Source organism: Chelonia mydas, chromosome 8, assembly GCF_015237465.2.
Source record: "Chelonia mydas isolate rCheMyd1 chromosome 8, rCheMyd1.pri.v2, whole genome shotgun sequence".
Taxonomy (NCBI): domain Eukaryota; kingdom Metazoa; phylum Chordata; order Testudines; family Cheloniidae; genus Chelonia; species Chelonia mydas.
In genome coordinates this window covers 59,708,900-59,734,795 of record NC_057854.1, presented here as the reverse complement: position 1 = coordinate 59,734,795, position 25,896 = coordinate 59,708,900, and the positions used below count along the sequence as shown (strand labels likewise).

Below are 25,896 nucleotides of genomic sequence, written 5' to 3'. Positions count from 1 at the left end.
CCTCTTCACCAATATCACCACAGTCCCGTATGTTCCCACCTATTTACAGTATTTGCAAAGGTTTAGGCCCTCTCAGCAGGAACTGAGGGGAACAGAGGTCTCCCTACTCTGAGCCCTCTGTGTGACTGTGACTGTCTGCCCTCAATAAGCTTCTCTTGGGGCACTAATTAGCCTCAAGTGATCAGAGTGCAGGCTCACCTACTTGCTCCTTGCACTCTGTCACACGCCATCTATATGCAGTCTAACCTTGACTATCAAAATGTAACAGGGCATCCATTTAGACCGTCACGGGGTCTGGTTAGGAGAATCACTGGGACTGAGAGCAGGCAGAATTTAGAAATGCTATAGGCTTAAGTGCTTGAGTGTAGAGTTTTCCACATAGGAAAAGTTAATTCAGTGAAGCCAAACCTTGGAGGTTTCAGTTAGAGCTGTTTCCCCCCTACTCCCATGAACACTTCATCACATTTGATTCCAAGGTTAGCAGTATAGATAGTATCTTCTTATTGGAATACAAACCCAGTATTGTTAAAGTCCAACTTTGAAATTTGCAGTGTTGAAATGAGGCAAAATGAATTTTTCCGGCACTAGCTTGAGTGAGGTTCAGTATGCCAGACCTCACAAAACTGGGCCTGACCGATGGAAAGCAAAGCTATTGGTTGCCAGACACAAGGTTGCTCCAAAAATTTATTTTTGATCATGTTTATTTTTCCTCCCCATATTTGTGTTTCACATTATTCTTTGACAGAGGCTTGATTGCAACTTTTTCCATAACTGCTCAAGAAATTAACTAGGGGAGTAGGTAGACACGTTACTAGAGGGACAGAATGTACTGGTTGCTCAGTAATTTATTAAGGCAATAAAGCGCAGCAGGGCTTGTGAAGCTGATCCCTAGAGTGTGACAGGCAGGTTTCCCCAGTGCCATACAAGAGATTTCAGACATGTACTTTCAAAATTCAGTTACTACTCTTTACCTAAGAAATCCCTTAGCATGAAACTTTTTTTTTTTTAAAGGATGGTAACTTTAGGAAGAGGGGAATACATTCACCTCCCTGTGCTAGCCTTGTTCACTGTGCTGGGGGGTGGATGGGTATTCATTTGAAAGATGACAGCTCAAGGCATACATTGAACCACGATATCTTCCCCGCTGGCTCCCAGCTGCCACAGACATGTCCTTTCTCCAGCGGGCACATTTTGAGTTGCACTGGCTGGTGACATGGGCCCCCTCTCTAGGGGTTATGCCATATTCCCTATATGACTCCTGGTGGACCTTAAGTCACACTATGGCACAGATGCCATCATAAATGGTGTAAATTTGGCACAAAGATAGTAGATTAATATTTTTTTGTATTTTAAAAGCAACAAAAAATAAACTTTCAAAGTCAAAAGATTGTAAAAATACATATTTAAGAGCTCTAAGATGTTGGGCAAGTCCCCCAATGGTGTTTGGAATGTAAATTAGGAAAGTACTCTGCTTAGATGAGTCAGAAATAATTTTTTATTGATTATTAATCAATGAATGTGTGGGGACTATAAAAGAGGTTGGGTTTCTGTGTGCTTCAAATATGGCATGAGCAACGGAGAGGCCTTCATTTTGTCATGTGGACTTGTAACTGGAACATCTTTGCATATGGTAGGTATCATTAAGTGTTCATGGCTTTCTTCTAGTAGGAGAAATGTAATAGACATCCACCTGTTGCTTGCACTTGCAGCTCCCTTTTCCAGATGCCACCATCTCCTGCATATGGGTGCTACTTCATATAGTTAATTTGTATCTGAAATAAATAACAAAGAATTATTTAAATGCCAGCATCAATTTGAAAATCACACATTCTGAAAATGACAGGTTTCAGAGTAGCAGCCATGTTAGTCTGTATTCGCAAAAAGAAAAGGAGTACTTGTGGCACCTTAGAGACTAACCAATTTATTTGAGCAGAAGTGAGCTGTAGCTCACGAAAGCTTATGCTCAAATAAATTGGTTAGTCTCTAAGGTGCCACAAGTACTCCTTTACATTCTGAAAATGTTGTACTTACTGAGTTTATAACACCTAAAATAACTGGAACAGAAAGTAGTTAGGGTTGTTTTTTGTTGTTTTTTGCTTGTTTACTTTTTGCATTGAAGTGAATACAAAGCAGAAATGGTGAAAGTGTCATACACAAAGTGGTGACAATCAGTTTCTTCCTTGCTGAAAAGATCCTTCTAGGTCCTGGTCTGTTGCCCATTGAAGTCAATAATAAGGCTCCTAATGACTATAAATGTATATTGGATCAGGCCCATAAATTCCAACAGGAGAGTAGAAGCAGTCCATATGCATTTTTATGAAAGGATTAAAAAAATAAGGCATAGTATAAAGAGTACTTGTGGCACCTTAGAGACTAACAAATTTATTTGAGCATAAGCTTTCATGGGCTACAGCCCACTTCATCAGATGCATAGAATGGAACATATAGTAAGAAGATATATATACATACAGAGAACATGAAAAGGTGGAAGTTGCCGTACCAACTCTAAGAGGCTAATTAATTAAGATGAGGTATTATCAGCAGGAAAAAGAAAACTTTTGTAGTGATAATCAAGATGGCCCATTTCAGATAGTTGACAAGAAGGTGTGAGGATACTTAACATAAGGAAATAGATTCATTTTATGCAATGACCCAGCCACTCCCAGTCTCTATTCAAGCCCAACTTAATGGTATCTAGTTTGAAAATTAATTCCAGTTCAGCAGTTTCTCATTGGAGTCTGTTTTGAAGCTTTTCTGTTGCAAAATTGCCACCTTTAAGTCTGTTACTGAGTGACCAGAGAGGTTGAAGTGTTCTCCTACTGGTTTTTGAATGTTACGATTCCTGATGTCAGATTTGTGACCATTTATTCTCTACACAAAAGAGAATATATTACAATCTAAAGCATGTACCAATATTGATCTATACATGTGGTGTACTGTATGTGTTTAGGAAAATGTGCGAAGGAACCATATACTACAAGATCCAATAACGACTCCAGTAATGCATGTTAATCACATAAAACCCCAAAACACAGGGAGTTATCTGTCCTCTGACCTCATTTGATGAAATTTGACCATCTAAATTTATATATAATTTAAAACTTTGTATTCATTGGACCTGCATCACAGAAGATAGTATCTGGAAAGACAGAACAAAAATCAGTGAAGCAGAAAAGTAATGGTTCATTTATAAAGCTGGAAAGTAATTTGAACAATCTGGTCTAAAACAGCTTGCACGCTAGCATTTCTATCTCTGGATGTCAAAGCCGTAGAAAAACTGTAACAAGATTTGTTTGTGAATTAAAGAAAAAAGAAAATAAATCTTTATCGAGATTATGGGCTACATCCTCAGCTGGAGTGAACCCAATGAAACTTTTTTGGTTAAAATCAAGTTAAAATAGGACTAGCTCCAGGAATCCCTGGATGAAGTTGTATGGTCTGTATACAGGACATTGGACTAGAAGGTCCCTTCTGCCCTTAAATCTTTGAATCTATGACAAGCTACAGATCTTTGTAAAGTTATTTTTTCAGAATAAAACATCATCTTTACGTTTCCTCATTTAAAGAATGAGAATAAACATGCTTAATCCAGAAGAAGTCCAGCATGGAGTTAGTCATGGCTGGAAATGGCTTATCTCAAGTTTTGTTTGTTTCTGATCCTACCTCTGAGAGAGGGAGAGAGAGACACACAGAGCTTTCTCTCTTTTATAGTATTTTATTGCACACTATGCATCTCAGAAGACACATTTTGTCCTTGTTATTTTTTCTCTAGAAATTGGAGAAGGCAAAGTCCTGTTTTTAAAACGGCAAATAAAATAAACAGAAAGGGGGGAGGGAAATGGAAATGCTCCACCTCACTTATTTACTACCTATTTGGCTATAATGGGGTGTACTGTGAAGGCCATTCCTGGCTAGTGTGTGAAGGCCGTTCCTGGCTAGTGTGTGTGACCATTTCACAATAAGGAAATTTCCAAGTGACTAGAGAAATGATTCGTTCATAGGTACCACCAACTGGCTATTGTGAAGAAAGTGCAGTTGGCTTTACTTCCTTCCTGGCTTCTTTTGAGCTGAAGGAAGGCAGCTGTATTTTGGATTCTGTCAGCTGTAGCAGATGGTCCTTGTTATACTGGCCAGGGGCTAGAAACTGGAAACTTTTGGTGGTATAGTATTGTCAGTTAGGGGTATGACATTTTACAATATTTCTATACCAGCAAAGGATCCTAGCGAAGATGCAGTTATACTGGCAAAAAAGGCCTTTTGCCAAGATAGCTTAATTCACTCCGGGAACTTGTATGTTACACTGAAACAAGTGCAGACTTGCTGGTTTAAGCTGTGTCTACAGTAGGACGGTTTGCTGGTACAGCTGAAGTGGTAAATGTTTTCCAGTGTAGTGTAGGCCTCAAGGAGTAGGGGGAGCAGGAGGGAACAAATGCACAAAGGAAGAAGATGCAGGTTCCATGTGAACAGCTTTCTGAAGAGATCATGAAGATAATGCTCCTGTTGAAGGCAGATTGATTTTGTTGTGTTCTTCCTAAGCAAATTAGGAAGTAGTATGGCTCAGGGACTAGGGTCTTTTTTTATATATTTTTTTTTAATCTGAGTTATTGAATAAACACAGGGCAATTTTACAAAAGAACGCTGTTTGTGTATGTTCCTCCTTGGTGCCAAACCCTGGATCATTTGCATTGTCCTTTTTATTTGCATTGCAGCCTGTTGTTTTAATCCTGATTAGAACTGCATTGACAAACAAAAGTTACCTTTATGTCACATTTGATATGTGGGTAATGATTTCAGGTGTTGTAGTTCATACACAGTAAACTCAAGGGGCTAAATTAATTCCTTCTGTAACTCCACTGAAGTTGCACCAGGATGGCTTTGGCCTACGGTCTATTTTTTCTGTCAGGTTTGATGGTGAACTGCATATAAGAGGTTGAGGAAATAATTAGGGTTTTGATTATGAGAAATATCTTTAAATCGATTCCCAAATGAATTGTCATAGAGTTGTTTCATTATTTCAATATGTCGTGTGCCCTCTGATTTTTACCTTTTTATTACTGATTTGTTTTATTCTCATTGGGAGAAAGGTAATCATTGGCAATAGGAAAAAGGAGTTGGGATTTAGCACACAGACTTTAAACAGACAGAGAGAAGGAACAGAACATTTCTATCTCAGTGCCAATAGCTGATGAACTTTCAATCCTGTCTCCATGTCTATGATTCAGCTAATAAATTTATGAAACCAATCATCAAAGAAAGCTTGGCTTCCTTACACATTCCTGTTTTCTCGCATAAACAAACCTTCAAAATGAAAGCAAACCTCCACATATGTCACTCCTAACTGCTCTCACTCCTTTTTTAGTGAAAATCTTTGTTCCGTTAAACATTTTAACTTTTTTTAAATCTCCCAGCTATAAACAGTCAATGAATTAGTATCACTTCACTGTCTAATCCTTTTTTTGAAGTCCAGATGTGGCCTGAAGAGGAGATCCAAATTTAAGGCTATTTTCCCCCCTCCATAATAGGTCCAGAGTTAAAGCCACAAAGAGCTGCACTCAGGTAAGACATTATTTATATGCTAATATGTGCATAGAATTGAATGACTTATCCTGGGGGTCTCAACTTTTTTCATTCCCATCAGCCACTTCCTGTGAAATATCAAATTGTTAAAATGGCTGCTAGTGTATCTACCCTTAGATAGCAATGCCAGAATGAGTACATACAGACATTAATATATTCATGTATTATACCAATAACATACCTTTCTTCTGAGTTATAAGTCTTGAACCACTTACATCTGCACCAAACTGCATATAAAATGCTGTGCCAATAGAAACCATTAAGTGATTATAACATTTACCTGTACATCTACTACATGTCCCTGGTTTTGATCACTCATGTAACTCATGAGTAAGTTTGCTGTTCACCTTCCAGTAGAAGACTTTTTAAAATACAAAGAAATAATTGAATATGGTGTGATGAAAAGCCATTCCTAGGTTTCTCTCATTTATGGAGATTTTCTTGGTTATGGTGCCTTGTGAGACCACCAGAGTGGCTTGATCCATTCTGCAATGATTTTTTTTTTTTTTGCCCAGGTCCACCATATGTAGAATGAAGACTATATAGGGCAGCTTCTTGACATCCGAAGGACTGATGACAGAGGTCCTGATTCAGCGAGAATTTAAGCACATGCCTAACTTCAAGCATGTGAGTAGTCCCATTGAGCTTATTGAGAATACTCACATGTGTCGTTAGTCCTGTGCATAAATATTTTGTTGATCCAGGGCCTATATTATTCTGAGTAACATATAAGGATTAGTAGCTGTCTGGCTCCTGGGCTGGTCACAAATGCTGCCTAATAACTGTTAAGTGACTGCTAATACTTTTGCTTGTATTGTAGAATCTGTGTCAAATCTTTTGCTTGGTCTGTTTGATTCTTTCCTAGTTTGAGCATTGCTGCTGTTTCATCCTCTCAGTGATGGGGCTCGCATAGAATCATAGAATATCAGGGTTGGAAGGGACCTCAGGAGGTCATCTAGTCCAACCCCCTGCTCAAAGCAGGACTGATCCCCAATTAAATCATCCCAGCCAGGGCTTTGTCAAGCCTGACCTTAAAAACTTCTAAGGAAGGAGATTCCATCACCTCCCTAGGTAACGCATTCCAGTGCTTCACCACCCTCCTAGTGAAAATTTTTTTCCTAATATCCAACCTAAATCTCCCCCACTGCAACTTGAGACCATTACTCCTTGTTCTGTCATCTGCTACCACTGAGAACAGGCTAGAGCCATCCTCTTTGGAACCCCCTTTCAGGTAGCTGAAAGCAGCTATCAAATCCCCCCCATTCTTCTCTTCCGTAGACTAAACATCTCCAGTTCCCTCAGCCTCTCCTCATAAGTCATGTGTTCCAGTCCCCTAATCATTTTTGTTGCTCTCCGCTGGACTCTTTCCAATTTTTCCACATCCTTCTTGTAGTGTGGGGCCCAAAACTGGACACAGTACTCCAGATGAGGCCTCACCAATGCCGAATAGAGGGGAACGATCACGTCCCTCGATCTGCTGGCTATGCCCCTACTTATACATCCCAAAATGCCATTGGCCTTCTTGGCAACAAGGGCACACTGTTGACTCATATCCAGCTTCTCGTCCACTGTAACCCCTAGGTCCTTTTCTGCATAACTGCTGCCGAGCCATTCGGTCCCTAGTCTGTAGCGGTGCATTGGATTCTTCCGTCCTAAGTGCAGGACTCTGCACTTGTCCTTGTTGAACCTCATCAGATTTCTTTTGGCCCAATCCTCCAATTTGTCTAGGTCCCTCTGTATCCTATCCCTACCCTCCAGAGTATCTACCTCTCCTCCCAGTTTAGTGTCATCTGCAAACTTGCTGAGGGTGCAATCCACACCATCCTCCAGATCATTTATGAAGATACTAATGTTCAAGCTATGATTAAATATGCCTAGCAGTTGATTTACCAGAATACCTGTTTTTCTAGCAGTCAGCTGAGCACCTCTGACTTAGGGGATTTTCCTTCTCAGATTTTTACACAGGGTATGTTCACATTTTAACTTATTCCAAGACTATCTTGGCATCTAGTGCGTCACTAATTCGCCACGTGTGAGAAGGCTGAGTTTGTTCAGTGTGTGCCAACACAGGTGAACAGTTGTTGATTTTTCTTGTTCTGTTCTTTTCAGGTTACTGCAGGCCCATCTGAAGGACAAGGTATAGTGTGTCTGCTTGGTAGTATTCCTGGAATTCTATGAAATATAGTTCTGCTCTGAAAAGTTACTGTGTAAACTGGCATCTTTTACTCAGATATTTGCTCCCTGTATTACTGTGTCATGTCAGAAAGACAAGATGGGGGAGGTATATATATAATTTTTTTTTATTGGACCAACTTCTGTTGGTGAGAGAGACAAGCTTTTGAGCCGCACAAGCTAACTTTCCGCCCATTATTTGTGAACAGAATGAGAGCAAAATTTTGTTGGTGTAAATGTTTGTAGAATGGAAACTTTATAAAGTGTTTCGTTACAAAATTAAATGTGACTTTGGTTGGCAGTAGTTTATCTAACTTCTACAATCAGGACCAGAAAATACGCCATTTATGGCGGAAGCTCCCTTTTTTAGTAGTTAGTTCCAAGCTCTCACCTCTTGCCTTTGGGTGGAAAAACAAGCTACAGTCTTTGGACGATAGGGATTCACCCCACCCTCACTCCAACATCTTTATCAGCAAATGAACAGTCTGTGTTCCACCATTAGTTCCTTAGTCATGGTGGATCAGGGTAGCCTCCTTCCTTTTGGGGTCTGGATGATTCTCACATGCAGCGGGTTGCAGGTTCCCAGGGGCCACACAGATGGGGTGCTCCCAGTCCTGAGCTCTGTGTCTCATGCGGCTGTGTCTCTGCAGCAGCAGTTTGTTCCCTCCTACAGTCTGCACAGTCTCATTCTGGAATGGCACGTCCATCCTCCAATCGGTGGATAGCTGCAGCGTGAAGTAGGGGTTGGATTTCTTGTCACTTTACCAGCCACCTAAGGTTCTGGAAGCAGAGGGCTCTTTCACATTGTTATGGTGACCAGATGTCCCGATTTTATAGGGACAGTCCCGATTTTTGGGTCTTTTTCTTATATAGGTGTTACCTGGGGTTCTTTCAACCCAAAGCTCTAAGTAACTTTTACTCTGTGCGAGGTGGTGTCAGGAAATAAATTGGGGAGACACGGCCGTCCGACCGATAGATGGCTGGCACAAACAGGACAACACAAGAGTGCTTTCACTTAAAGCTAAACTTTACTTAGTCTCAAGCACTTACACATGTTTTACTACAGGTTAGTAAAACACCCCCAACCCTCAATAATTACCGAAGCTGAGTGTGGCTCTCGAGTAGCACAGCGGCAGCCTGTCTGCTGGTGGGAAACACAAGATGCATCCAGAGGGAGAGTCCAGTCCTGAAGAGTCCCACTACCTCAAACTTTTCCCCCTTATTTATATATTAGTAATAGAATGACATGTCCCTTAAAGAAAACTTGTTAAGCAAGCAGTTCCAATGGGCAAGCAAGAGGCTCCTTCTGATTATTGATTAACCAGGTGTGGGTTTTTCCAGAGTTTGCAGCCTTGAGGGCCCAATAGACATTCCTGGGGCATATCCTGCTCGTCTAAAATGCATGTATCAGCAATTTCAACACAATTCTTATCAGGAAGGATGCTGGGTCAAGCAGCCCTTTCTGTGGCACTCAAAACCTCCTCCCCTCCTGCCTTGGTCAAGCTGAGTTTGCTACATGGCCACTTTACGGCTTGCTGACTTGGCTGCTTTTAGCAACAAGCCATAGTGGTTTCAGGCACTTTATTGGTTTGCTGACATCGCCCCATACATAGGTTCCTATTACCCCTCACCCCCGTCCAGATTTTTCACACTTGCTGTCTGATCACCCTACACTTTGTTGATCTGTGGAGTGGGAGCTCCCCACCATGTGACTTATGTGACAATCATACAGCTCTAATATCAGAGCATAACAGTGAATAGATGATTTGTGAGCCACCGGCATGCTGAAATTTGGTAATATTGAATGTCTGAATAGGAACGAATTTTAAAACTTGCAGTCTGCAGACAGGGCACAAGTGTGTGAGAGCTAAATTCACTAAACAAATTATCCATTGTGAATTGTTTACTCACCCTCAGCAGCTAAAGTAGATTATGACTATTCCCCTTTTCAAGGATAGAATAAAGGGCAGAAACTCAGGAATATAGGGTTCTAGCCACTGCATGGATAGTAGCTCACTGTGTGACCGGGGCAAGTCCTTCAGGCCAAAATTTTCAAACCTATGTGCATGAAATTAGGCAGCTAAATATACATGACAGTATCTAAATAAGTGGTTTGATTTCCCCTCTCCCTCCCCTCCCTCCCCCACGAGGTGCTGGGCACCCATAGCGCCCACTGAAGTGCTCATCATTAGCAATGATATTTATAAATATGGGGAAGGACTCTAGCAGCATCAAGAGCTCAAGGGCCAGCATTATGGTGGAGGTGGTAGATCTAGAATGGCCAGCTGAGGGACTTTTTTATTTTCCAATTTGCAATGAAAACTAAGCAACTGGCTTTCAAATTGGCCAGTAGGACCAGGTGCAACATAACCAAATCACATCATACCTAAAATGACAGTGTCCATGTGAGGGTAATTTTAAAAATCTGTATGCATGGGGTTTGTCTAATTTTGAAAATTGGATTCAAGATGTGTGTATTGAAATCATGGCCTTCTGGGTTCAACTCTAGAAGCACATAACTTCCTTCACATATGGGATGCTAAATTGGCTGTCATGAATTAGCTTGCTTGGGAGTTCAATTCATTCTTACACACTACTTGTACATTGTAACACACTTGATTTAAAATCTACCAACATTCCGTGGAGAGTCAGAATGCTAATGAAAGATATTTTTAGAGTACTTTCAAGTCAGTATCTAAGCGTAACAAATACTAGTAAGGTTATTTTAAAATTATTTTGCTTACAATTGCCTCAGTTGAAAGAAAAAATAAGAGTTTGACTTTTGACTTTTTAAAAAGGTATAAAACTAACTATTCACTTATATACATAGTAATATGTAGTAATTCGTGACCCATCTCCAGGATTTCTGAGTCTCTAAAGGAATACTAAATAAAGCTGCATTGTTCACAGTAGCTGGAAGGCAAAAATAAGTTCCACCTCTGGCAGCACCAGCTTTTTAAAGATTTACTAAAAGGGAACACTAGTGACTCATCACAATGCTTCCTCATGAATATTTATCAAATGGCTAGAAGATCACGAGCAACTTGATTGGCACTGCATGTTCTGCCAGCTGCACGTACACATTGCAACTGCAGAGGTTGTAATTTATTAGCCATATCACCTTTCTTCATATCAAATACAGGCATGCTAAGGGAGAAAACTGAATGTGAATTTTACTGCATATAGCTGTTCAAGCTGAGCTACACCCAACTAAGAAATTATACGAAATGTGACAAGATCAAGGAGAAATGCATGGTTTAAAAAGTCTTCAAATTTGGTCTGATGTGGGAAAAGTAGCTTTAAAGTAGCTTTATTCCCCTTCTCTCATCCCCTAGAACTATATATGGATATAGATCAGTATTTAGGTTTAACACAGCAGCTCTTTCAAGATGGAGCTGTATAAATGTGTGGCAGAAAATGTGATGCATATGATTTTTGAGGTCTTCCAGGGTCCCTTGGTTTTTTTTGCTTGCTTGTTTTTTTAAGCTTCTGGTGTACGTGCTGGGCTACGCATGAAAGCCTGTCAAAGTGACTCTGCATCAGTTAAAGTAGAATTCACCCACCTCACGGAATGTGAACATGTTTCCACCTCTTTCCCAGTCTCTTCTAGTCTGGGGTAGCAAGAAATCATGTCTGGTCCCAAACTCAGGTCACATACTAGGCAGGACACCTCCCACTCATGAGTGTCTTATTGCAAGCAGAAAAGTCCCCCAGCCCTCACTCAATGTCTATCAAAACTCTGGTGGAGATCATATTGTCTGAGCCTTCAACAGGAACCTCTGAGGTGAGCACAATGGTCTTAGCTGTAGGAATAGTGCAAGGCTGAGTCCTGCTATCATCCTCCAAGGCTTCCAGAATCTTTCTTTGAAACACTGACTGGAGATTATAGGTATTTTGAGGAGGAAAATATGTTGACTCTGGTCCAATTCGAGAGTTATATCTCTAGATCTTACAATACTACATAGAGTGCAGCAGAAGGAAAATGTGTCATGTCCTAAGACCAAATGGACCCATAAAGGTCTGACCCGGTTGAGCTCATCACCAGCTGGCCAAGTATTGTTAAATCGACCCTCTGACAGGGCAAGGTCCCATCCCTGTCTTTTGCTGTCTACACAGATTATTTGGAAACCTTCAGTTGTTAAACATCACTGTGTAGTTTATTTACATTGGTTTTCCCACCACTACACTGATCCATACACCAAACCATTTACAGCATTAGTTTCTCCTCACCCTCTACAAGGAGCGGGAAGAGATCTTTCCACCCAGAGATTCTTCTTGGTTCTGGCTTTCCTAGCCTGTTTGCCTCTTCCCCTTCAGCATGTCCTTCCTGTGCTTTTCTCAACCCTCTGTTAATGGGATTAGTAGCTTGTTAGTTAATCAGGCACAGTCAGAGAGCTTGCTCAGTTGTTTGTTCCCAGCACTCTGTCACAAATGCATACTAGCTCTGTGCTCTAACTCATTGAGTCCTTCCTCTTGTATTTGCTAGCTCTACATGAGAAGATTTGGAGACTCTAAGAACCGTGCCTGTTCTCAGGAGTGATATTTCTAAGGTCCTCCTTATCTCCAGCTCACTGAAGCACTATCTTTTTTTCAGCCCCCCAAATCTGGCAGTGTCAGTTTTGCAGCCACCTATAGTTGTGTGTCTGAGTAAGGACCTCCAAGTTAGAGTGCAAGAGCCCACAGTCTTGTAAAGAACTGTATTCCAACAAGATAAATGTTATCCTGGAAATATACCAATTTCTCCACCTCTACAACCACAATCTATGTGGAAGTAGTCCCTCTCTTACCACATAGATCCTATTGAGGTGAAGTGGGAATCGTTAATCTGGCTCCTAGTAGTAGTTATACCTATCAGTTTTGGATTAATGATTTTAAGACTTGTTTGTCTATTTTGATGTTTCTTGTTAGAGGTCATTAGTGCAGTGATTCTCAAACTAGGGCCGCCGCTTGTTCAGGGAAAGCCCCTGGCGGGCCAGACTGGTTTGTTTATGTGTCGCGTCTGCAGGTTTGGCCTATCGCTGCTCCAACTGGCTGCGGTTCGCCGCTCCAGGCCAATGGGGGCTGCAGGAAGGGCGGCCAGCACATCCCTCAGCTTGTGCCACTTCCCGCAGCCCCCATTGGCCTGGAACAGCAAACTGTGGCCAGTGGGAGCCACGATCTGCCGAACCTTCGCACGCGGTAAACAAACTGGCCCGGCCCTCCAGGGGCTTTCGCTGAACAAAAAAAGTGGTGGCCCTAGTTTGAGAACCACTGACTTAGCGGATAGTGGAGAACATGACCTGGTCAAATCTACTGACACATGCATTAGGTTTTGGGGAGATGCCCACATAACTGTCCTCAATTGAGAGGATCATTGGAGTGCTGTTTAGGCCCTACCAAATTCATGGTCCATTTGTGCAAATTTCATGATCACAGCATTTTTAAAACCTTGAATTTCATGGTTTCAGATATTTAAATCTTAAATTTCAGTGTGGAACAAAGCAAGAATATGTATTTAAAAATGGCAAAATATAAACACGTAAAACCTGTAAGTTAGTGTTTCTCAAAGTGGAGGTCCTGACCCAAAAGGGGGTTGCAGGGTGTGTGTGCCACAAGGCAATTGTAAGGGGGGGGGTCACGATATTGCCATCCTTACTTCTGTGCTGCCTTCAGAGCTAGGTGGTTGGAGAGTGGCGGCTGCTGGCCAGGAACCCAACTCTGAAGGCAGCATCACTGCCAGCAGCAGTGCAGAAGTAAAGGTGGCGGTGGCAATACTATACCATACGACCCTTACTTCAGAGCTGGGCACCTGGCTAGCTGCCACTGCTCTCCCACCGCCCAGCTCTGAAGGTAGCGCAGAACTAAGGGTAGCAATATTGTGACCCCCCTACAATTGCCTTGTGGCACACACACCCTGCAGCCCCCTTTTGGGTCAGGACCCCCAGTTTGAGAAATGCTGGTCTCCCCCATGAAATCTGTATAGTGTCGGGTAAAAGCATCCAAAAGACACGACTTCATGGGGAAGACCAGATTTCACGGTCCATGACACATTTTTCATGGCCATAAATTTGGTAAGGCCCTCGCCATGGTATATCAGCCCTTTTTTTCTGCAGTACTTGGAGGGAAGAATTAAAGGCACATCAATTGCTAGGCCTCCATATATTCTAGCACCTGGTGGGTCCAAATAAGCATTCCTACAAATGGCTCAAATTAAGAGATGTTTTATTAGGGTTGGAGAAAAAAATCACAAGTACTGTAGGCTTACCAATTTAAATGGTTACAATTTTTAAAAAGAATCGTTTCTAGTTTGGGCACCAGGGAGTATCCGAAGATGGGCAGGGTTTCCCCCTTTTAGCCCATTCCTCCAGTAGAGGTCATTGGGTGTCCCTGCAGATCCTGCACGCCTGCCAGGATTCAGTTCTGTGAATTGTTCAGCCAGGTTGCTACATGGCTCTTACCAGCATGCTGCTCCATCTTCTCTCAGAACTTGTCTATACTACTTATTCCGACAAGAGGGGTTCTCCTGTTGGTGTAGGTAATCCACCTTCCTGAGAGGTGGTAGCTAGGTCAATGGAACAGTTCTTCAGCTGTCTATACAGGGACTTAGGTCATCTTAACTATGCCACTCGGGGAGTGGATTTTTCACACCCCTGATCAATGTTGTTAAACTAACCTAATTTTCTAGTGTATACCGTGCCTTAGCTAGATGTCCAGCTAAAGTCAGGTCTAGTGTAGCTGTTCTAGCATCTCACATGGCAGCCTTCACAACCCAAACACTACCTGATTTCTGAGTCCCAAAGACATTCTGTCTTGCTTCCTCACTCTTGGCCAATCATCCTCCCAACTGCCCCTTGTGTTGACTTATGGCCTCTGGAGGTAATCAGCACATCTGTCACACATACAATCTTGTAATCCAATAGGTTATCCCAGTGAATGACACCTGAGTTGAGGAGGTTGAGACAGGTAACCAGCAGGGTTGGTTTCACTGTGCTTGTGGTCCAAATGGAATGTGTATGATTGGCCTTAAATTATCCAAAGTTTGATGTGTGTCTTAGATTTAAGGTTATTAAATATGTTCAGGTGTCTTATGGTCTTCCCTGAATCTCCTCTATTGACCGGCCAGCCCCAAATCCATCTGTGTTCCTCCTCATTACCCAGACCAAAACCCCCCAACCCTGCAAATCCCACATCGTCCATCTCCTGCCCTAAAAACTACAGAAGCAACTCAACTCCAGAAGAAAACTAGTCTGGACAAAGTACTATGCACTATAAAGCATTTCTCACTTTATTTTTGGCTGGAGTAGCCTCTCTCAAACCAAATGGCAAGATTTCCCCAATGTCACTTCTAATAAAACAACTATCCCTCAAATCCTGCTTTTAACAATCCATCAGAAAAAATCCTTCCAAGCTCTCTCCATGCTGTGGGAATAGTAATGTCTGATCCTCAGTAGCAACTGTTAGGGCCTGAAACTCCCAGCTAGAGTTGAACTGGGGTTGGTCTAATCGGTGGCATGGGGGGAGGCATCTCCAAAGCCAAGTGCAGATGGGGGATGAAGCATTGGTCCTCCATCTTGTTCCCTCTGGAGGATTTGCACCTCCAGGAACATTAGCACGGATGAGCCTTGTTGCTCGCCTGAGTGTGTCTTTCCACCAAACAGTCATGTTTTCTGTAATCTTATTTGTCAGCACTGAAGAGGTTAATCGGGTCTGTTACTGTTACTTGGGACACCAGGAGACGGTGCTGAATGATAGAATGATTTAGGTTCAAAGAAGCAGGCCTGGAATGCTGGGATCAGAAGGTTCCTGGGTGGTTGGAAATGGCAGTTCTGCGTAGGTTCCTCCTGGCTGCTGTGGTGTCAGGGAGCGGCAGAAAAACTGTTGCTGTTTGCTTATCAAGCAGTAAGAAATAGTGTGCTGACTCAGTGTCTCACAATCAGTGATGGGAAGTTTAATTTATTTCTTGTCCTTTCTTTGGGATAGTTTTGGTAACAGTGAGGGAGACGGACTGGGGGGAGGCTAAGATTATTGCTAAACTGTTAATTATCTCCAAGGAGAGAAAATGTCTTTCATAGTTGCGAATGTGTGAATTAACTGCTGGTGACGGCAGACCCGAGGGACAAGTTCCCAGAGCACATGTAGCCTCCAGATGTCCATCCCTACAGAAGTCCAGTCCCCAGCCCTCCTTTTGCTTGTCTCCTTGAAATGGATAATCCATTGAACTTCAAACCCACCCAGACTGAGCCTGGTGTTCAATGTCTGATGCATTAGTACCTTAGCCTTTGCTCACTGAGCTAGGAATTATTAGTCATTATCTAAGATCCTTATATAACCCACATCACCACAGTATCTCAGCACCTCAGATTGATTAGTATATTTCTCTTCACAGTTCCTTTGGGATGAGGTATAAAGAGACTAAGTGACTTGCCCTAGGTAACACAGGATGTCTATGGCAAAGCAGAAATTGAACCCAAGTCCCCAGAGTCCCAGTCCACAACCTTAATCATAAATCCATCTTTCCTCTCTCCAAGGTGAATGGCAAATTGACCATCAATGCTACCATGGTTGGGTCCTTACTTGATTTGTTTATAAACTATCCAGTGAAGTTATGTGAGATGCTGTACAATTAAGGCAGTAATTAAAATAAAACTGGACCTAATGGCCCAAGAACCAAACAAAAAGACAATTCCATATAACCTACAAACAAAAACAGATTGTTGATATTTACTATAGATGGCGTTATTTTATTAGGAAGATATTAAGGTAAAAATAAGTGTGGGTAATATTTTTATAGTATTTATAGTCTGGTGAGCTGCAGGCTTGTTAAGCACTAAGCTTAACAAGCTTGTCTCATTTTCATGAGCTATTATCCTAACTTCTCTGCTTCCTAAATGTGGTATTTTCAGTGGTCTCTTAAAAATTTAATATTTGCCTAAACCTATCCCATGAGCGCTGATTCCTGACAGAGAATTATGTGGATGGACCCCTGAACCCACATGGAGCTTTGTTGACTTTAGGGGTCTATCTGTGCAATTCCCATGGCAGGATTGGGGCCATGGTTACAAGTATTTCCTAATTTTAATTTGGCTGGCAGTGGAGGGAGCATTGTTTCTCAGTTTATGGTAAGTGTTGTCAAATGCTGACTTTTTACCAGTGACCAGAGTCTGGGAGGTTTGTTTACAACACCACCATTATCCCATCAGCAGAGGCAGCAGGTTTGTATAATTTTTGGTGGTGCCCAGAATGGGTCCAAGTCTTCCCCCACCACCTGCCTAAGCTCTGGGAGGGAATTTGGGTGCGGGAAAGGGTTTGGGGTGCAGGCTCTGGGAGGAAGTTTGGGTGCTGGGTGTGGGCTCTGGGCTGGAACAGGGGGCTGGGGTGCAGGAGGGGAAGCGGGCTCTGGGAGGGAGTTTGGGTGCAGGAGGGGGTTTGGGTTGCAGGCTCTTGGACAGAGTTTGGGTGCAGGAGGGGTGCAGGCTCTGGGAGGGAGTTTGGGTGCTGGGTGATAGCTCTGGGGTAGGACGGGGGTTGGGGTGCAGGAGGAGGTTTGGGGTGCTGGGTGTGGGTTCTGGGCTGGGACAGAGGGTTGGGGTGTGGGAGGGAGTGCAGGGTGTGGGGCTGGGCCAGGGATGAGGAATTTGGGTGCAGCAGGCAGGCTGCCCTGGAGCTGGGGCGGGGGGCCAGAGTGGAATCCCCCCATCCCCAGCCCTCCCCCGCTGGCAGCAGCGAGCTCCAGGGGAGGGGAGAGGGGACCCCCCGGCATGACACTCACCCAAGCCTCCCCGGCTGCTGCTCAGGAAGTCCAGCCAGGATAAGCCCTCACCTTGGAGCCTTGGAGTTGCTTGCCGGGGAGGGGGCTGCCATGCGCCTCCTCCCCTCCTCCCTCTGCAGGTGCAGCAACTGCCTCAGCCTGCCCCAGCAGCGCTTCCTTGTAGCTGGTAGCTGCCGGTGAGGGAGCGCAGTGCAAGCTGCAGGGGGCAGCCTTCCACTGTCCAGGGCAGGCAGGGTTGCCTGGGGGTGGCAGGTGGGGCCAGAGACCCAGCCCAAAATATTGGTGGAACCAGGCCTCTGGGGCCTGAATTTTCTGGAGCCTGAGCACCACAGGCCCATACAACTCGCCACCCCTGCCCATCAGACCTTTTGCCAACTAAGTTTTGGAATGGAAGGAAATAGGATAAAAGAATTGAGAAATGTACCTATTAATTTATCCTCTTGTAGCTGCAGGGTATATTGTCATCTGAAAGAGAAACCATGTGAGTTTTGGGTTTTATTTTTCTTAAACCTTAATTTAACAACAGCTGCAATCATGTAATATCAACTAAAAACATGTAAAATTGGAGGTGGGGAGACTTCCAGGATTTATTTAAAAATTGGAAATTCTTTAGGAAAAGTTGGTTAAAAATACTCAAGTGAGCTAACCTAAACCATCTGATCTATTTCCTGTTAACATTACATCATGTAGTTTCATTGTGTTTACATACCTTTTAATGAAACAATATTTATGCATGTGGAGAAGGGGGGAAGTTGATAGTGGTAAGTGTACAAGAGGCTTTACTGTAATAGAAGTGAGCAGCAGTGAATGCTTATGAAGAACTTTATTTGAAACTAGGTAGTTTCAGATGGGAACCAGCATTGAAAAGCTGAGCCACTCCCCTGCCAAGTGGCTCATGGTGAACTGTCATCAAAAAACATTGTGGACAAAATGGCAGCAAAGTGCACAAGAACACTTTTTTAAAAAAATCTGGGGTGAAATCCAATTTTGCCATTGATTTCAGTGGAGCCAGAATTTCACCCTTGGGCTTTTCGAGCTTGGTCCTAATTTTGAAATTTTGGATTTGTATGTGTACAGCTCTGTCTTTATGTGTGAGGTGGGAAAGGGGTAGAATTATCCCTAAAATTGGATCCTCTTCTGGTACAGGATCCTAAACTGATTCTCTGTACTACCCACTGGATATGCAATGCACCCCACAAATCTTCAAATCTACCAATGTTAGATACAGGGGCAGAATACCATTTAATGATGCTTCCAGAGCATTTTTTCAAACCAATAAAGTGTTTTTCTTGCATGTCTATCTTGAAAAAATACAAACTGTAGTAGAATAGAACAGGTGCAAATATATTATAAATAGAGTGCTCCAGCCCAACTAATTACGACTAACCACCTTTATTAACAGATTTTAGGTATGCAATTAATTTCCCATTATTTATACATTCATTCAACAGTAATACATGACCAGTTTACAGGATGTTGGAGGCGTTGTTAAGAAATGCTAAATAAAGCCGCATTGCTCATAACAGCTGGAAGGCAGAAATAATTTGTACCTCTGGCAGCCCCAGCTTTTTAAAGATTTACTAAGAAGAACACCACTGATGCAGTTCAGTGATTCTCACTGAATATTTATCAGGCAGACAAGAGTGCAAGTAACCTGACTGGTTGATCAGTATTCTGCCAATCAAATACACAAATGGAGAAAACTAAATAAGTTTAAAGAGAATAAACACATAAGTCTGAGCTACAAGTAAATCATCTGAAATTTGAGCATGTCAAGCAACTGTGTTGTTTTAAGTTTTCAAAGGTGGGTCTGAGACAGGGAAATAATACGGCTTTAGAAAACAACAGGAGATGAGAAAAATATGACCACCATTGCCCCCTGACTGAGGACCAGGATGTTGTTAATCATAAAAACAATTACGTCACAAGTAGTGTCTGATAGTGAACTTTGAGAATTCATCCAGCTGAGGAGGAGCTCTCTCTAGTACACATAGTAGGGTTGCCCAGCATCCAGGATTGTCCTGGAGTCTCCAGGAATTAAAGATTGATCTTTAATTAAAGATTACATCATGTGATGAAACCTCCATGAATACAGCCAACCAAAATTGATAACCCTAACCCCATAGGTTCTCTGCACACAAGGTTTGTGGAACTGCTGATGGGGGGCTCTGCAAAGCTGTGTGCTGTGAAGGAGGGCTCTGCATTGGTTTTGAATAGGCCAGAATGGAAGGAGTTAATGGGGGTGAGCTAGGGGAGGAAATCCTGGATCTATGCTTACATGGATCCAGTGGTCCCAACATGAGGTATGTCTGGAGTAGGAAAAGGGTGTTAGCTAAAATGTTTGTTTTTAAAGAATACCTTTTATCTTAATTTAGACAAGCCCTTAGGGAGAATGAAGTGGCAGTGTTTGGTGTTCAGCTCCATATGCTGTGCCCTGCATTCTGCCTATAAGCTACGACTGGCATATCATTCCCTGTTCCCTGTGGATTTCTCGCCTTCTTGTGGTTTTGCACTACTGCCAATCACACACGTATCGGAAATCTACACCATACTTGGTTCTGGCTATGTGCATGGAGGTTGAATTTCATCCAAACTACATAAAATATTATCTAAAAATCCATTGGATCGTTTTGGATTTATTGCCTACCCAAATGGTTATAATGGAAGTGATGGAAAGCAAAGGAGATTATGGAATAAAGAAAACCAAGACAGTAAAGTTAACAGTTTAAACTAAGGAATTTTTGTCTTTCTGTTTCACAGACTGTAGTGATTGTATGGCCACATTATGGATACTGCAACTTCAAGCGCTAAAAGTGCTTTGGTATCTTCTATTACCCAGATGTGATCGGTTTATCTTAACACTTTGGTATGTCACACGCAGTCACTGCTGATTTTAATTTTTGAACTAAACCCTTATATTTCACCCATGATTCTGAACAGAAAATGCTATTCAGTGTTTCTTAAAATAGCCTGTAGTGTACAAGTATATTATTCCAGGAAGAAAGTATTACAAAAGCTGCATACCTTATGTCTTTCATCTAAACATTACCAAAAAGCGTAGGGAAATACGGTTCCCTCACTGAATGTGTAGCTTCCATTGATGAGAATTCTGCCTCCCCCAAAGAAAGCCATTCCTACCCACAACCCCATTAAACTGATCTTAATCAGATTTTGTGCCCAACTTGGATTAAGTGTAAGTGCGTGAAACTCATGGAAGTCAGTTCCCCAAGCACAGGATTGCTGTAAACGGTGGTTTAAGTTACACATCAGTGTAACTGTTAAAATAGAGTAACTTTGTTCTCCTGCCACACACACTGATGCAACTTCCCTGAGAGGCTGGAAGGGAGATGTAACATGTAAACCGTCTAACAGGATGATATGGGATAAAGCCTAGGACATCCGTCTCTCCCTCCAGCTTCCACACCACTCTCTCCCATATTCTTAATACCTTTTGTTAGCTGTTCTACCTTCTATATCTCCCTTCCACCACCTCAGGAAATTTCTCTTTTGACATACCCACTGAATGCTTTGGGGCTACTTTCTAGCCAATTTACAATAGATGTTTAACTTACATCAATGCCAAACACTTCCTAATTTGGCGCTCTGAATATAAAATGCCATGTGTACCTCTGGTTCTAATATGGACCAAATTTGGTCCTGATTGACACTCTACATAACTCCATCCAAGTCAACGGGACTGCAAATGGCGCAAGCCAGGGCCCTGTATTTTGTCACTTCTTCATTAATAATGTTAATACATTTTGGTGTAAATTCTGCTCAGGATGACATGGTTGCAACCCCTATTGCCTTACACAGGATCTATGCTAGTGTAACCGAGTTCCATTGTTTTTCGCCTCCATGTGCTTTTTAAAGTATCAGTGACAATTCTTAAGATTTCCCACTCATTAGTGTACAGGAATCAACTGCAGAGCTTATAAAAGAACAAGGCATTTTCTGATGCACACAATATCAGAAATAGCTCTCATAGCTGAATATAAATGACTAGCTGAATATAAATAGCTGAATATAAATGACTAGCAGACTTGGTGTTGCCACTTCTTGATAATGTCCTTCAATAACAGGCACTGAAGAAACTGGTTGCTTGGTTAGTGAGTCTCTGTGCTGACGGCTGCTGGGAGGGCTTTGTCTCCTACATGCTCTGTCATGCCTGTCCTTCCAAGTGGTGCCATTGTTGGCACATCTTCTGGTAAAGCTGTTTGGCCGAAGGGTGCAGGATCGAGTGTCAAACAAAGGAAAAATAACTGCAGTGCAAGCCTCTCCACTTCTTCATCAAGCACTAAAGGAGTATGGAGTTTCTACACTGATGCTTCCCATGGGATCAAAATCGGTCCCTTTACAGTACTGATCATAAGTATTCTTTTTATTGCTTTTGTAATAATATTACACATCTGGGCCAAGTATACTCGTTCCTAGACTCAGTTGTATCCGTGTAGTCTTTTCTACTTGCATTAATGGACAGTATGAGTTGGGATGGGCAGAGAAATGGGGAAGCACCTGTCCCAAAACTGTAGTGGATTTTAAATTGTTTGTGAAATGTTTGAAAGCTTTCTGTTTAGACTAAAAGGGGAATCAGATTTTTTTTTAAAATGGTGAGGATTCCCTTCTCTCTTTTATTTGGCTCTTGTTGTTTTTGATCTTTAAAAATGTGTTTATACTTAATATCTCTGGTTCCTAAAGTTTGTCAGTCATGGGACTATCCACCTGTAAAAATGTGTGTTAGAACACATTTTAAATGCCTAAAACAAGGCACTAAGAACGACGTCTTACGCAAGTTTGAAACAACAGTCTTCTGGAATGAGTGATCTACTGGAAGTTTAATTCTGATATATGTTTAGTTAGTGTTGCAGTTGCCTTATCTAATTATTTATATGTATGCATAAATAAACTTTGATTACATTTGATATGATTTTAGACAACATACCGTACAGATTAAAAAGTACATAAACTATGTTCTGATATAGGAAGATACAGATTGTAGCATCTATAGCAAAAAGGCATGGTGTGACATAGCTTGCCAGAGTGTTATGGTTATTTTGGATATGTTTTTATTTTGAAAGTTGGGGCTCTCCCAATCCCTTCACTTATTAAATGTTTAAATAAATGTTTCATCCTCTGTGTGAGTGTTTTTCTTTGATTATTCAGCATAAGTTGTTGGGAGTAATAGAAAAAACTCACCGGTAACTTGCCTATATATTTCAATATATCCCATCCATCTCTGGGGTTAGACTGTGCCATTCAATTTCTGCTAACCAGTGGGTGCATGGTATGCAAAGGAGGAACCCCAGTTCTCCTGAATCATTCTTTCCCTCCCCGAAGCCTGTAGAACTTTCTCTGGAGGACAGATACTCTGCTGGATTTTGTGGGTAAAGCCTGGGGCACAAAGGAGATGGGACAGAGGACCAGCCACTCTTCCTGTTGTTGTCTTAGGCTTACTCCATGGATAACGCCAGAAGAAGTACAAGCTGTGAAGTGTTCCCATTATTGCTGTATTGAAATTGGCTAATGGCACAAGGATCCTTCAGAAGGTAAAGGGGCATTTGTCTGCATCCACATTTTGGGGGCTATCTATTGCCAAGGATTCTAGGATGTCCTTGTCTCCTCCATACACTTCACAACCCCTTCCCTTTTGAGAATGTGATTCCCTGGAAATTTTGCAAGGTAAGTCTCTAGTTGAATTTCCAGCCCCCTCTGTTCCTCTTCTATGGGTTTTTCTAGAGCCGGACACAATGGGGCCCCAATCATCGATGAGGGACTTTAAGCATTACTACAATACAAATTAATAATAATGTGGAGATCAGCTACAATGATGTCCATAACCAGGAACGCTTTCTAAATGATAGCTATGCTTGGATTGTGAGGCCTTCCACCTTAGTCTCAGAAGATCTGCCCTTATTAAACACAGGGAGTTGACAGTAAACCTTTGTGTGCTAGATGGAAAAGTTATTAACAGACATATGGGCTGCTAGGAATTAGAAAGAACTGGAGATTAACTGAATTATTAAAGTACATATTTACACTATTCTGGGAAAAAATAACTACAGTATTTAAGATACTGTGTTACGTTTGCTTGGTGTACTACTGGATAACAATCAGTCAAACCAGGTTAAACTGCTAGGGGGCAAATAATAAGTGTGCTCTATTAAACTGTTTTGTCCTTTCAGCTACCAGGGTAGATAATTTGATTTTTATATATCATCTTCACTGTTTGATCTGGCCTCTGATTAGACCAGGCTCTACAAACCCTCAAATCTTTTATAACATTATACTTAGGCAAGTTTATCAGTGAAGCAATGCAAGAGTTAATGTAATTATTTCACCAATTGTTCTGATTTTTATGGCAAATTAATTTTATTTATTTATTTATTTATTACTGAGTCTAGAGATGAAGATTGCCTAGTCTGCAATGTTTAGCAATGTAAAGTAGCTGTTTTGTAAATATCAATGACATGTTTATGTATGATAACACAACAGCATAGTCTTCTATGGTCTATCATGCTTATGTTAATTGAGTGAAACTATAATTTGATACCAGACTTCATGTTGCTAGCAATTACTTCCCAGCATCTCTGATACTATAGCCTAAATTTAGGTAGAATAGCCCCCACTGTAATATAGTCTGTGGAATGTTTGCTGGATGCAGGGTTTTGTGTTCTGGAATTGTGTTTTGTGTTTACATGACAGCATGGTATTTTGGGCCTCAATCCTGCAATAGGATCTGTGTGAGTGGACCCTGGTGCCTATGCATAGTCCCACTGAAGAAACTGGGTCTTCAAATAGGTTCAAAGGGTCCACCTGGGCAGATCAGATTAGAGGATTGGGGTCTTACTTTGTATTGTGTCCATACAAATAAATCCCCAAACACTTTACAGACTTAAATATGCATTTAGAGTTCAGTGGCAGAGGGGAAGAGGAAAAGGGAGAAGAAATTGGCAAGCTCATAAGGAAGAGAGAGATGGGTTGGTTTCTAGATGTAGGAGCAGGATCATGCACTAACAAAATGGAGAGAAAGGCCAGTGCTAAATCAGAAAGAAAGAGGAAAAGGAGGGGGAAGCAGTGAAGAAAGCAAGTCAGGGAGAAAACTCGGAGCAAGACAATGAACATTTGAAAAAGAAAGGTAGCTTTGAACTTACTTGGGAAATAATAATTTTGTTTGATGAAGGGGCAGTATATTCTCCTTTGCTCATGTGAGATAGTGGGCCGAAACCTTCTTCGTGTGCTGGAATCTGAAGAACTAAGATTTGGGGACCTTTTAAAGAAGAGAGCTGCAATAACCAAGGGGAGAAGATCTTGTATGAGGATTTTAGCAAAAGGTAGAATTGGGGCTGTGCCTTGCACAGGAGTAACGTGAACAATAATTTATATGAAAATGTATTGGACACTGTGATGCAGATTCTACCCCACACCAGCCCTGGAGGGGTTAAAGTGGCTAGCTGGGCCAATTAACTCTCCTGGCTGCACCTGGAGGAGGAGCCAGGGAGCAGTATTGATTAGATGAGGCTCAGCTGGATGGGAACAGGAGGGGCCTGTATCTGAGAGCAGCTGGGGTATACAGAGAAGTAGTCTAAAATTACTCCCTGGGAGGAGGGAGTTTGGGCTTGCAAACCCAGAGAGGGAGGGAGAGCGAGAGCTAGCCAGAAACGTAGGAAAGGCCTGGGGGAAAAACAGCAAGATATGCGCTAGGGCAGACTGAGGCTGCTGATGAGAGGGCCCTTGAGCTGGAATCCGGAGTGGAGGCTGGGCTTCAGTTCACCTACCAGCCACTGGGGAAGTGGTACAGACCAGGCAGTGGAGAGTGGACTGCCCAGGACAGTTTACCCCCAAAGGACTTTGATACCCTGGAAGGAGGAAACACACATAGTGACTTGGTTGGAGGGCCAACTTGCAAAAAAGGAGCACCTGGAGTTGCAGAGAGACTCCCAGAGGTAGGCTCAGTACCTGATAGGAGCTAATTCCCAGAGCTGCTAGGAGGAGACACCCTAGCTATGGCGAGTGGACTGATCACAAATTTCTTGACTTAATTATTTGAAATTATTCACAAATTTCTTCAAGTATTTTCTGGTCCATTGGTGCAAAATAGTCATTTGCAAGTGTGATGTTTTTCACTGTTGGAAGTTACATTTGCCAACATGGTATTGGATAAGTGGTCACTAACTAGCACAGCGCATCTTGTGAATGGCAAATCAGTCAGACAATTTGAAATTTGCTTTCAGTGAATGTTTGTCCTTAAAGTTCCTTCTTTGAGTATTTCTCTTAGTAAATCTGAAGTGCTGTAATACTTGCTGTAAGTGTGTGTCAGGGTCATGAATACAATACAACTGAAGTTGACTTATAAATCCAAATGAATTTTCAGAGGAAAACTTCCTATGCACTACTCATTT

At 42.1% G+C, this 25,896-nt stretch overlaps 2 long non-coding RNA genes across 2 annotated transcripts; one reads left to right on the top strand and one right to left on the bottom strand.

The window, feature by feature from the left end:
* Window positions 1-1,472: 1,472 nt before the first annotated feature.
* On the bottom strand, window positions 1,473-9,023 carry LOC119566964. Its single transcript, XR_005226574.2, has 2 exons — window positions 8,849-9,023; window positions 1,473-1,772 (listed from the first exon to the last, which is right to left on the bottom strand). It is a non-coding gene; the product is annotated as an uncharacterized LOC119566964 (long non-coding RNA).
* On the top strand, window positions 5,471-22,600 carry LOC122461521. The gene is made up of 4 exons (XR_006283463.1): window positions 5,471-5,556; window positions 7,687-7,714; window positions 20,258-20,363; window positions 21,580-22,600. It is a non-coding gene; the product is annotated as an uncharacterized LOC122461521 (long non-coding RNA).
* The last annotated feature ends 3,296 nt before the right edge of the window (window positions 22,601-25,896 follow it).